The sequence below is a fragment of the Xenopus laevis genome, chromosome 2L, assembly GCF_017654675.1.
Source record: "Xenopus laevis strain J_2021 chromosome 2L, Xenopus_laevis_v10.1, whole genome shotgun sequence".
NCBI lineage: Eukaryota > Metazoa > Chordata > Amphibia > Anura > Pipidae > Xenopus > Xenopus laevis.
Genome location: NC_054373.1, coordinates 67,014,665 through 67,029,485, shown reverse-complemented (window position 1 = coordinate 67,029,485; position 14,821 = coordinate 67,014,665). Strand labels below are relative to the sequence as shown.

General features: G+C 38.1%; 1 long non-coding RNA gene across 1 annotated transcript; it reads right to left on the bottom strand.

Moving 5' to 3' along the window:
- Positions 1 to 8,900: 8,900 nt before the first annotated feature.
- On the bottom strand, positions 8,901 to 12,740 carry LOC121399953. Its single transcript, XR_005965373.1, has 2 exons — positions 12,685 to 12,740; positions 8,901 to 9,359 (listed from the first exon to the last, which is right to left on the bottom strand). It is a non-coding gene; the product is annotated as an uncharacterized LOC121399953 (long non-coding RNA).
- Positions 12,741 to 14,821: the final 2,081 nt, after the last annotated feature.

Genomic DNA, 14,821 nt, shown 5'->3' with positions numbered 1-14,821 from the left:
CATAACGGTTCAGTGAGTTTGCAATTGATCCCCAGTATTCAGCTCAGATTCAAAAGCAACAGTTATGACCTATGTGCCCCCCCCCCTCAAATCCCTGATTGGTTACTGCCTGGTAACCAACCAGTGGAAACCAAGAGAGCTATTGTTGAAATACTAAAGTATCATGCATTTTACAACTTTTCTTAGTGCTCAGTGCAAATGTATCTACAGCATAACATTGTGTAATAAGGAATTTTAAGGTATGTTTAAAAATAGCATAACTCACATGGAGTCATTTGTGTTTCTAGGTGCACAAGTATAAGAGCACCAAATCGTGCAAGAGCTCACTGGGGAAAGCTGCACTCTGCTTCTTGTGCTGCATTAAAAATCCGGTGTGGGGAACAGAGTGCAACATCAGCGGGGCACATGCAAGCCCTATTTTTATCTGTTTATTACCACATAGATGCATATGGTAGAACTGCCTGTAACATGCAAAGAAATACAATTTAGTGTACAGTCCTGTAGATCTTGTTTGTTGCAATAGGGGTAGTATAACTTCTTGTTTAACGTGTGCAATAAATATGGCTTGTGCTGAATATACTTTTTTTTAATTGTTGTTTTAACCACATAAAATCCATGGTTTTGCTATTTCTTCAGGTAAGCAGGGCAAGCAGGAAATTAAGATTACTACATATATGGTCCATATGAGGTAGATAATTATATGCATTATATGCAGTTGGATTATTTATAATTTGTTTGCCTAATTATTATCTAATTACCTACCATTCAAGGAACAAACAAGAAGTAGCTTTATTTTCTGTAACAATATGTTCAGCACAAACAGGGTCGGACTGGGCCAGCGGGACACTGGGGAAAAAACCCGGTGGGCCCCGGCTCTCAAGGGCCCCTGCCAGCCCAGACCCCCTCCCCGATCAGCCTAAACTAACTAAAAGAAAAATAAGTGTAGCACGCTGTGGAGGATTTTGCACATGCAGTATGATTCCTTGCATGCATGGGGCCCCCACATTTTGGAACCTGGAGGGCCCCAAATGCGCCAGTCCAACCCTGAGCACAAACCATTTCCTTCACCCTTCCTAAATTGGAGTAGTAGTTGTAACACTGGCAAGTTTTATTTAAGTAACAGTTGTAAGGTCATGGCAGCCCCCACCTGTCATTGCGTTATAATTTCTGATTGCCACCCAGAGTTTTAGTTCAGACATAAAACATCCAGAGAGAGTATGATTATGATCTCTTTGCTGCACAGATATACAACCTGCAGCTTTTAGTCATCTGACTCCAGTTTTCTTGAACTATAGCATCCACTAGCATGAACATTGACATGACAGCTAAAGTCCTGTAGTTATAATCAAATTGCTCGCCCTAGTAACCAAGCAGTAAAATGAGAGACTGGGACTTGAGTTGAAGAGGGCCTGTACAGCAATAAATTAAAAAGTAATAGAAAGTAAAAATAATAAAATTAGAGCTTCATAGAGCAATAGTAATTTGGTGACCCCATTTGAAAGCTTAAAAGCGGCAGAAGTGGAAGGCAAGTAATTCAAAATCTATAAAAAATACAAATGAAGACCAACTGAAAACCTGCTAATAATAGGCCATCAGCATTCTCTCTTTCATTCTCTCCTATCCACTATTTACTAAAGCAGATTCTTAACTTGATTCTACTCTTACTAAAGCCTAAATTAACTTTTAGTATGATGTAGACATTGGTATTCAAAGACATTTTTCAGTTGGTCTTCATTTTTATTGTTTTCAGTTATTTAGCTTTCTGTTTTAGTAGCTCTCCAATTTGGTATTTCAGTGGCTAATTGGTTTTAGCTTACTTACCCTAGCAACCACATAGTGGTTTAAATAAATAAATTCATGGAATTTAAAAATAAGAGAGCCTTAATAGGAAGCTAAGCAATAGCAAGTAACAATAACAATAAAATTGTAGCCTCTCAGAGAAATATTTTTTGGTTTTCAGGGTCACTGACCCCAATTGGAAATATAAAAAGAGGCAAAAAAGGAATGCAAATAATTCCAACTCTATAAAAAATAATGAAGAACAATTGCAAATGTGCTAGTAATAGGATATTCTAAAACTTATAGGAAAACTAGACCTCATATAAAAACTCCTATGTAAAACACTGATTTATTTAAATATATAATTTTCCTAAAAATTTACTTTTCTAGTAGTATGTGCCAATGGGTAATCCTAAGTAGAAAATTCACATTATGTGAATGACAGTTGTAAATAGTGTTGGACAAATCTGGCGTGTTTTACCGAGAATTTGCGAAAACACATTGACAAAAGTCAATGGATGTTTTTCTTGCAATATTTTTCAAAATGTGCAACTTTTTTCAACTATACATTAGAGTCTGTAGGCATTTTTTTGCTTTCAAAATATTTTACTCATCCCTAGTTGTAAATCCTGTTGTAGCATTTACACTAGTTATTTTTACACAGACTTTTGCATATAGCTTTTAAGACAATGCATTGACAATTTATGAGTTAAACACCATCTATAACTATTTTTTTTCTTATTTTTAGGGAGTTCTAGTTAATAATATAAAGAGATTGTTTGAGTTAAGGCTGACCATATCTGAAATTGCAAGACGATTGGATATCAGTCGAAATATGGTCTATAGACTGATGGATGCAAATGGGATTTCATGGCAGAAATTCACCAGCATTAATGATGCTACATTGAAAGAGGAGATAAAAGATATTAAAAAGTGTCACATGCATGCAGGTGAAGTTTTCATAAATGGTCACTTAAGAGCACGTGAAATATATGTTCAGAGACATCGCCTGAGAACAATACTTCATGAAGTTGATCCTGAAGGGATTGCAGTGAGAAAAAGACCAACCATCTCAAGGAGAGTGTATTATTCACCCTGCCCGAATTATGTCTGGCACTTAGATGGATTGCATAAACTGATTAGGTGGAAGCTTGTGATCCATGGAGCGATAGATGGCTTTAGTAGGCTTATTTTATTTCTTGCTTGTTCCACCAATAACAAATCGGATACAGTTTATTCTTTGTTTCAAAACTCAGTACATGTGCATGGATGGCCCATACACGTTAGAACAGATCTTGGTGGTGAAAATCAGAAAGTGTGGCAAGTTATGACAGATCATCATAGAACAGCAGCATCTGTAATAAGAGGAAGCTCCGTCCACAATGAAAGGATTGAGCGCTTGTGGAGAGACATAAACAGATTAATTAGTTCCACATTCAGATCAGTTTTTTACAACTTAGAAAATATCTGCTTGCTTGATCCACTAAATGATACGGATTTATTCTGCTTGCATTGGGTTTTTAAAAAGTTTATCAATAATATGCTGTCTGACCACATAAAAGCCCATAACAATCATAGCCTTTCAACAGAGTCAAACTATACTCCATTACAGCTGCATGAACTAAACAATCATCTAACAGACCTGCACTTACACAACACTTCAGAGGAAGAAAACAGTATAGAAGAAGTACACCTGACCCAGGTTGAACTACCAGATGTCAGAATTAATGCACCCCCTGAGCTTTTAGAGATGTTGACTGCTGAAATACCACAGGATTTGGTAAACCTCAACAACTGTGAACAACTTTATGTAAAAGCTGTGAATATTGTGGGGCAATTTATTGCTGAAAAGCAAATGAACAATGAACAGACCTCATAGGCTTGATGTTTTGAATAATTAATTTTCTGCCATGGACAGTTGCCTATGCAAACCTGCAGGACTATGTCATATAGCAATTACATTTTTTGTTGAATTGTTGTCTTGCATGTAATAGTTCACCTTCAAAGTATATGAAGTATTCATGAAATACTGATTTTATCTGAACTTACTATTTTCTAAAAAATATAATAAATACATAACTTTTTTTTGCAAAATAATACATTTCTGCATGCAATATCTAAGCACACAGGAGCTCATTTATTAACACTGGGCAAATCTGCCCATGGGCAGTAACCCATAGTAACAAATCAGTGTCTGGCTTTATTCAGGCAGCTGCAGGTAGGACAATGAATGCAACAATTTGTTTGCCATGGGTAACCATGGGTGCATGGGCAATTGTGTCCAGTGTTGATAAATGAGCCCCTGTCTCAAAGAGCATGTAAAACACATTTCATTGGGGAGCATCAACATGTTAGGTACATCCAAGTGAAATAGTTTGCGTGTGTTTATCCTTGGGTTAGTGTTTCTGTTAGGAGAAACCAACACCTGCCATGGAAAAGCACTGCCCCAGCATCTTATATATATATTTCTGCCCCTAAATCAGCTTTTTGTTTGTGCAGTAGAGTAAACCCAGTGAATTGCACTTTACATGTTCTTTAAATAACCTGATAGCACTTAAGTTAAAAAATGTCTTCTAAAGTTATTGATTCACTTCTCTACCATAGATATTATTGGAATGTCTGTGAATTCTTTTGGGGTTAGTGCAAGGCAAAACTAAATAAATAAATATTAATAGAGTCAGGCCTGCTTTAAGGTAGCAGTGGGCCCAAGGCAGAGATTGCATGGTATGCCCCCCTAGATTGAAAAAAACATTAATGGGGTACAGAGCATTAAGTACAAGTCTGAGGGGGAACATTATTTAAACCGGCAGACTACCGGAACCTTGACATATCCTTTTGTGACATCAATACAGGGAACATAGGGCAGGCAGAGTATGGCACACACAGGGAGCATAGCACAGGCAGAGTATGGGACACACAGGGAGCATAGGGCAGGCAAAGTATGACATACACAGGGAGTATAGGGCAGGCAGAGTATGGCACAAGCAGGGAGCATAGGGAAGGCAGGAGACAGCAGGATATAGGGAAACCTATCAGGACCACCCTAAGATAAACAGTTCATACTGTGCTACATACAGGGACACTATGGGTGCCCCTCCAGCAGTTTGTATGAGTGTAAACCATGGGATTATAATGGAGGCTTGGGGAGGCTTAGCCTTCCCAAACCAGCAGGGTAGTGTTTCCAAATAGGGTATGTGCCTTAAATAAAATCCTAACAAGAATCATAAGCCTGCATCCGAAACGGCTGTACCCTCTCTAAGCAAGAGTTAAAGGAGAAGGAAACCCTGTAAGAAAAAATCCCATAACCCCAAACCACGTAGACCCCCCCTCCCCTCGGCTAACTTCCCCCGGGGAAATGCCCCATACCTTATACTTACCCCTTGTCGCAGATTCTGGCAGCGGACTTCACGGCATCCATCTTACGGCTCCTCTGTAAACTGACTGGGAGTTCGGTATGTCAGAGCATGCGCAATTGGAGCAATTTGCCGGTTTGCCAGGCCCGGATTTGTGGAAAGGCCACCTAGGCCTGGGCCTAGGGTGGCAGGATTTTAGGGGGGTGGCATGTTGCCCAACCACACCCACATTGGTTCAAAAACACTGGGGATGCGCTGGAGATACAATCATTTTTTAAATTTCCTATGCGCCAATCCCATTGCTCCAGTTCAGATGATGAAAATTTGCATGAATAAAGGGGAGGGGACAGGAGCGATTAATGCCAGCGACAACTGCACATGCGCCAAAATTGTCAGAGATTGGCGATCTCCCAATCATCTTACCGAGGACCCGGAAGATGGATGCCGTGAAGACTGCTGCTCCTTTAAGGACCAGTCCCACGGGCATGTATATTCTGGCAGGATGAAGCTGATTGGAGAGTGCCACTGCCAATCTCAAATAGAGGAGGGAGCAAGAGCAGAGAGAGAAAGGAGGAGGTGGGAACTCCAGTGAGATTCAGATAATTGTGCCAGCTCAGACGTTATGAGAAGTGAGTGTCAGTGCTGCTGCAGCCCATGTGTCTGTATGTATATTACATATTTATGATAATTAATGTGAGCTGTTTGCTATAAAATCATCAGGTTGAAAAGTTATTCATAAGTCATTGCCCAAATTATTTAGCTTGGTCCATTTGATTGCTGTCTGTCTTTAACAACTTCAGCTTCTTAGGAAGGAACAGAGAAGCTGCACCTGGGGAAACTTGGGGGAAACTTGAGAGATCCTGGTATATTTACTGGATGTGCAACTACAAATCTCTTCTGAATCAGTGTTGGCCTGTCTAAGATTCTGATTGTCTGCATCTGTGTGTATGCCAGTGTCTGTGGGCTGCCTAAGAATGTGTATATGTTGTGTGTCTATGTGCCTGCCAAATATGTGTGTTCATTTTCACTGCCTGTCCCAGTATTACTGCATCTCTATGTGTGTTCCTGCCTAAATATGCCTGGGTATACTTATATCAGAATTTCTGTACCTGTGTCTTAATCTGTGTTTGCGTATGTTTATATCTTTGAGTCCCTGATTAAATGTAGTTAAAATCTGGGTTATTTTATAACCTCTAAACTTGGCTAAAGCACTAGTCTACAGGAAGCAAGATTTTATTACACTACATTTCCAGGATTTCATTCATTACTGTTCAGTTGCAAGATGAAACAGCACCACTCCTTTTTATTTTACAAAGGAGTGGTGCTGTTTCATCTTTCAACCGAAAGTTATACCTATGGAAAAGTGGCCACCGGGGAAACCTGCACCACAAATCAAGAAAAAGCCAGGAAGCTGTGCTGACTACTCTGTACGATTCATTATTGTTCAACCTAAAGTAATATGTTGAAATTATTCTAATACAGGTATGGGATATGTTACCCGGAAACCCTTTATCCAGAAAGCTCTGAAATATGGAAAAGCAATCTCCCATAGACAAGATTATAAACAAATAATCCAAATTTTTAAAAATGATTTTCCTTTTTCTGTGTAATAATAAAACAATAATTGTACATGATCCCAAATAAGATATAATTAATCCTTATTGGAAGCAACACCAGCCTATTGGGTTTATTTCATGTTTACATGATTTTTGAAGATCCAAATTACGGAAAGTTCCGTTATCTAGAATACCCCAGGTCCTGAGGATTGTGGATAACAGGTACCATACCTGTATTCGTTAATACATACATTTTTTTACACATTTACATATAATTACTAATGCATTTCATTTGCACTGCATTTATTCTGGGGTGCATAATGACGCATAAAGGTGACACCTGCTTATTTTTAAACAGTGGGCACATGTGCACATGGGCAGTAACCCATAGCAATGAAGTTTTGCTTTCAGTGTTGAACCTGAAGCTGGATAAAATTGCTAATCACAGATTGGTTGCTATGGATTGTAGCCCAGGTGCAAATTTGCCCACTGTCCATGAATGACTCTTGTATATACTTTTTTGTGTGTTTTGAATATGAAACGAGCAGTGTAAGGTATAGCCTTCCCAAAGAAAAATATCACCCTCTGTCTATGGCAGGGATCCCCAATCCTTTGAACCCGTGAGCAACATTCAGAAGAAAAAGGAGTTGGGGAGCAACACAAGCAAGAAAAATTTTTTTGGGGTGCCAAATAAGTCCTGTGATTGGCCATCAATAGCCCCTATGTGGATTGTCAACCTACATTGAGACTCTATTTGGCAGTACAACTTGTTTTTCTTATACAACCAAAACTTGCCTCCACATTTATAGATTTGTTGATCCAACAGCATTTTCTGTGTATTCTAACATACACAAATTTCCCTATAGCAGTTTATCTATATTTCCTTTTGTGTGTTTTTCATGTTAGGGTGGAATCACAGTACTCTGGTAACATACCTCTTTGGCATAACCTACAGCTCACTCATTATGCTCTATACCTGACCACAAAATACAAGCTCAGTGCAATATAAAATACCTGGAGCATGTCATAGTCCAAGGAAATGAGTCCACCTTTGAGAATCTGAAAGACACATTTAACTTACCCAATACTATGTTCTTCAGGCTCTTTCAGTTTTGGCCACACTCAAATTGATACCTCACCATGGTGAATAGAGGAGCTAGCCTTCAAGCCCCAACCTATCCAAACCAGTATCCTCATTTTAACCCTGAACAGGCCAAGGGATCCAATTAAAAATGTCACAGGACATCCCCATCTTACCTAAGAACTGTGGAATTACATCCTAGAAACACTAATGATATGTTAAAGGAGTTGCTCAACTTTAAATTGACTTTTATTATGATGTAGAGAGGGATATTCTGACATGAATTGCAATTGGTTTTATTATTATTTGTGGTTTTGAGTTATTAAGCTTTTTATTCAGCAACTATCCGGTTTTCTATTTCAGCATTCTGGTTGCTAGGGTCTCAATTACTCTAGCAACCATACATTGATTTGAATGAGAGCCTGGAATATGAATAGGAAAGAACCAGAATAGAAAGATGAGTCATTTAAAGTAGCTTATTTGTAGCCTCATACAACATTTGTTGTCAGAAGAAGGCAAATAACTCAAAAACTATAAAAAATAATCCAGTTGAAAAATTGCTTAGAATTAGCCATTCTATAATATACTAAAAGTTAATCTAATGAAGAACCACTCCCTTAATTAGCTTTAGGGACAAAATTATACAAATATGCTACCTACATAGAAATTAAACCCACACATATTTAATACGATATTCTAATAGTCCTGATTTCTGTTCCAAAGGTTCTCATTCTCCAGTAGATTTCATGCTCCTGTCTGCCCTACCATCAAGCAGTTCTGAACAAAAGTGACAGGAGAAATTGGGCTTAATTAGCACTTATTTTTCTAGTTACTCCCAAAATGTTGTCACTGAATCAAGTAACGTAAGGTACCCTCCTCAACCCTCTCTTTATACAGTCAAAGCTTATTGCCATGAAGTGGAAGTCAAACCATCCTGCCCAAAGAAGGGAATCAGTTCATACCAATTAATCAGTTCATACAATACCTACAGAGAGGTTGCCCCAAAAAATTGATTAGGTGTGGTCTTCCTGGATATCAAAACACCTGCCCATAACAGCATCTCAAACTTTGAAATCCCCCCAACCCTTAGGCCACCACTGCCCCCCAGGTAGCAAAAAAAGACACAAAATATGTTAGTAATATGTTCATTTATGTTCATTAATTCATGATAGTTCCTCCTTAAATGAACAGAAAATATACAACAAAGGATAATGATTTTTCATATTTCAATGGGATACAATTGCTGGATAGGCTACAGACCAATGTCTGTCCTTTAAAATTTTAATTAGACAGTGCTAAATACTGCCCCATTCATAAGAGCAGTCAATAACAAATATAAAAAATTATTATCTTTGGTTGTTTTGGCATTGACAAACAACTGAAGCTCATTGTTGCATGTGTGTGCAATTGGATAAACATGATCCTCATCATGAATGAACGATATTCGTGGCCTTGGAGAAAATCCTAGAGCTGGTATATTTCCACTTCCCGTGGCAAATGCGAGGATGTGGCTGGGTTTCAGTTTTTTAATAAATGCAACCTCTTCGTCTGCAAGTTGTTTACAATCTAGGATTTCAAAATAGGTTCCATCTAAAAAAAAAAAATCAGATAATATTAACAAACCCGTTATCCAACAAAGAAAGAGAGAGCAAGGATATGTAATTTATTTAATGTATTTAATCAATTACACTCCCCAGAAATATAGTGAAGCTACTACTTTCTCTAAAACTATGACAGCTACTTGACATATCCACTTGTGATTGCTGCAATTATTACATTTTGTTAAAGTTTAGCTTTTAATCTAGTTATATATTTAAACATAGGTTTATGTGTAAATAGTTAAAGGAGACATTTCATATAACCTTCATATTCAGATATATTACTCATACCTCAAAACATGTAATGATGCAGAAAGAAAAACGTTTTGAAAACATTTTACCTCCTACAACTGTCATTATATCAGAGCTGCAGAGAGATGTTCACAGGTCATAAGCTAGGCTGAAATGAGTGGGAGTGTCTCTTCAATCTTCTACAGGAAGTGGTCATAGCACAGACTGACAGGCTGAACTCTGCAGCTGTAGCAAAACCTAAACCCCATCCCACCCTCTGTCCTGTGTGTTCCCAGCCTGCACATAACTGATTTATGCTGCTGCCTGATCATTCAGTTCTGACAATATACCTTAAATGTTACACATAAAGCAATAAATCAAGGGTTAATACAAACGGTAATAGTAATGTAATAGTAGTATTTTCTTTAGTTTAAGTACAACAGTATGTTCCTGTGTTCCACAGCAAATAGGCAGTCACACATGTACCTGCCCAGCTGGACATAATCTATTGTTCATAATGGAGAGAGAGAAACAAGTACTGTAAGGAGGGGGTTAAATCAACAGGGCAGGGAGGGGTTAAATGAACAGGACAGAGAGAGAGAGAGCAGTTCAGGAAAGGGAAAACCAGCAGTAAGGGTTAACAGATGTCTGCAGGGAAGGACTGAGAGTGACATCACAGACACGCCTACTCCTCCCTCATTGGCTGCTGCTCTATAGCTTATACAGAAAGAGCCGTTGGCTGCAGCTCAGATACTGAAGAGTCTGAGACAGGAAGTTGCAAAGGGGGAGGGCTGAGAACAGTTTTCAGGCTAATACAGACATTTTTTAATCCAAAAGGTATTAAAATAAAAAGTTTTCTTCTATTTATATGGTTTGATGCATTGTGAAAATATATGCAATATGTCCCATTTAATGTCAGCAACTTTTGGTGCAAATTTACTAATTATGGACCAGGTTTGGAAATTTTAATAGGTTCCCTTAAAATGATACACCATCCTGGGTTTACTAAATTCCCTGAATTGTTTTGTATCATCAAAAGACAGATAATATTATGCAATGTACCACTGCCATCTACTCCCTGTATACAATGATTATTGTTTTGACATAAATGTAGAAAGTACATTTCATGTATCCCTATATTAAAAGAGGGTTCGATCACATATTGTTACAACCCCGTTGTCCAACCATTTATTTCAGTGCTGTCCAACTGGCCTTGTGTTGCCCCCACATGAAAGTCTACCTGCTGGGTCTGTTTAGCATGTGTAAGGTTTAAATGGTAATCAGTACTAAGATTAAAAGGCTCCTACATTGTTTACACCTCACATCCAGACACTAAAATCCTGCATTGTTCACACCTGAAAAAAAAAGCCTTATAGGAAATACGTAATTACTTTAGGAGCGAAGAAACCAGCTGGTAGCTAGGCGACGGCTTTGCGCCGTAACTTCGAACCTTTTTTCTTAGCACTTGTTTAGGCGCATTGACTCCACAAGCAGCTGTAGAGCTCACAAGGCTGCAACTGCGCATTCTACAGGGAATTCAGAGCACACTACCAAGGCAGTGCATCTCCTGGGACAAGACAGCACAGTTGCTGGGACCAGTGTCAGTACAACTGATACCACTACACCCATGAGTGTGACATTAGTTATAACTTTAGCTACAGGGAGCGCTAAATGCCACGCTCTTAACCTAATGCACCACACTAATTGCATGTCCTGTACCTTAATAGGTATTTATTGGAGCTACCCTAACCATGGAGGAGACTGATTTCCTTAAAGGAACAGTTCAGTGTAACTGAAGCAAATCATTGCGGAAGTCACAGGGGGTAAGAGCACATTTCTACTCACTGGAAAGAGGCAAAAGTTGAACGCACCTAACAGATTTTCCAATAGGAGACACTGGAACTCACAAGGCAGACCCTATTGCTCCTTTCACTCTGCATTCCAGTCAAATCAAACCGACCAGAGCAAAAAACATACCAGACCAATCTGACACCAACAGGCCAAGAACAACAAAACGACAAACATAATAGTTAGTATAGGTATGGGTATATAGAATTTAATTAAAAGTAGGGAGGGGTGTGTGTATGGGGCTGGGTTTTCATTTGCAGGGGTTGAACCTGATGGACTTTTTCTTTTTTCAACCAAATTTAACTATGTAACTATGTAAAGGACCTGCCTGTGTATGGCCACCCTAAGGCGTTCACAGCAGAAGGGTCTGTGACTAAAGCTGGCCACAGACGCAAATATCTGATCGTACGATCAGACTTTCCCATCTCCCTACCTGCCACTAACCATTCAGATCAAAGTCTTACCATTCCGACCAAATAAAGTAGTTAAAGAACAGATCAGCCGATGTTCTGCCCCTGACGGCAATCGCACGATAGACAAAACTATGACAGTCTCCCACTGAAAATCATCCGATTGGCAATACACGTAGAGATATTATCGGCAGCCAACAGACCTGTCGATCGACCAATCTCCTTCGGACAAAAAATGTCGGGACTCTCCACACACGGTCCTATCGTATGATTTTCAGTGGGAGACCGTCACTAGCTTTGTCTATCATAAGATTGCTGTCAGGGGCAGAACATCGGCTCATCTGTTCTTTAACTACTTAATAGATCTTTGTGCCTATGGCCAGCTTAAGTAGCTGTTCAGGAAGAGAAGTGCTATGCATAACAACTGAATGGTTGTGACTTCACATTAGAGCAGGAAGCAATAATAAATACTATACAGTATGTTGATAAGTAACTAAAAAAACATGCAGAAATATAAAAATATAGAAAATATATGACCGTAAAAAAACTCATAAGGCTTTTAGTAGAATTCATTGATATAGTATCAAATTAGTACTGACCACAGCATACTGTATGCATACCTGTCTTACTCATATGCTTTTCATATGCTTTTCTCTTACATACACTTGGGGGGGCAAAGCACCTCATATACACATAAATATTATACTTGTAACAAAGTTCCACACAAAATAAACATAATGTTTTACCTTGATGCATGGTGTTTAACTATAGTACTTACACAGAATAATATTAGATATATTAAATTTAATAATTGAAAAATATTTTTACCTGAATCTGAAATTCATCTTCACTTCATTATGGTTCTGAAGCTGGGAAAATATTTTTTAGTGTTAAAACTAAAGAAATATAGAGAAAGAATGTAGAAATGCTACTTATTAGGCTAAAGTAGCATAAGGCTAATGGCATAAACCAATAGAATGCATGGCAATTAAAGGGGTGGTTCACCTTCAAACTACCTGTAGTTGTTTTCAGAGAGATCACCAGAAATAATGACTTTTTCCAATTACTTTCTATTTTCTATGTGTCACTGTTTTTCTAATACTGAAGTTTAAGGTGTAATTTTTCACGTTCTAAAGCAGCTCTGGGAGGGGGGGTCGCTGACCCTACAAACTGTTCTAAATTGATACATTAGTTAGATACATTTCTTATCTTTGTCCCTGCTGAGCAAAATCCCTGGATTTCATTTCTGGCAGTTGTTAGACTTGATATAATAGTTGCTAATACTCCAGAGATACTGCTTTCAACTAAATGTTGTAAAATTGTAACAGTTCAGAGTCTGCATCTGAATTACTGAGCTGCCAGACTCAAACACCAGTGACAAGGACATTCAATTTTAAACTTAGATTTTGGAAAAACTGTAAAAAATAAATAATGGAAAGTAATTAAATAAAGTCTTTAATTCTCAGGAACAATCCGAAAACAATTGAACTGAAAAAAGTGTTTGGAAGGTGAACAACCGCTTTAATATTATTATCAGTTTGTATCATAGTTGTCATAGTTAAAAAAAAAACATTTGTTCATCCTTTTGTGCTAGCCAAATCTACCTAGGTAACTGTTATGGCATGGCCAAAACCTTTGGTACTATGTGCTTGTGTTCAGGGGGAGCCCCTGATGAATAACTTGTATGTGGCTCAATAATTTATGATGGTGGCCCTGAGTATCCTGAGATTATAGTGATTTATTTATAAAGCATAACAATTTACCAGATCACTTTTAGTAAAAGAGAAATGAGGAGAGCACTCGGTAAGCATGAAAATGCTGTGGTTACTTGTTTAAGTAACCACCAGTACACACAGTGTACCCAAATATGTGTGTTCATTTTCACTGCCTGTCCCAGTATTACTGCATCTCTATGTGTGTTCCTGCCTAAATATGCCTGGGTATACTTATATCAGAATTTCTGTACCTGTGTCTTAATCTGTGTTTGCGTATGTTTATATCTTTGAGTCCCTGATTAAATGTAGTTAAAATCTGGGTTATTTTATAACCTCTAAACTTGGCTAAAGCACTAGTCTACAGGAAGCAAGATTTTATTACACTACATTTCCAGGATTTCATTCATTACTGTTCAGTTGCAAGATGAAACAGCACCACTCCTTTTTATTTACAAAGGAGTGGTGCTGTTTCATCTTTCAACCGAAAGTTATACCTATGGAAAAGTGGCCACCGGGGAAACCTGCACCACAAATCAAGAAAAAGCCAGGAAGCTGTGCTGACTACTCTGTACGATTCATTATTGTTCAACCTAAAGTAATATGTTGAAATTATTCTAATACAGGTATGGGATATGTTACCCGGAAACCCTTTATCCAGAAAGCTCTGAAATATGGAAAAGCAATCTCCCATAGACAAGATTATAAACAAATAATCCAAATTTTTAAAAATGATTTTCCTTTTTCTGTGTAATAATAAAACAATAATTGTACATGATCCCAAATAAGATATAATTAATCCTTATTGGAAGCAACACCAGCCTATTGGGTTTATTTCATGTTTACATGATTTTGAAGATCCAAATTACGGAAAGTTCCGTTATCTAGAATACCCCAGGTCCTGAGGATTGTGGATAACAGGTACCATACCTGTATTCGTTAATACATACATTTTTTTACACATTTACATATAATTACTAATGCATTTCATTTGCACTGCATTTATTCTGGGGTGCATAATGACGCATAAAGGTGACACCTGCTTATTTTTAAACAGTGGGCACATGTGCACATGGGCAGTAACCCATAGCAATGAAGTTTTGCTTTCAGTGTTGAACCTGAAGCTGGATAAAATTGCTAATCACAGATTGGTTGCTATGGATTGTAGCCCAGGTGCAAATTTGCCCACTGTCCATGAATGACTCTTGTATATACTTTTTTGTGTGTTTTGAATATGAAACGAGCAGTGTAAG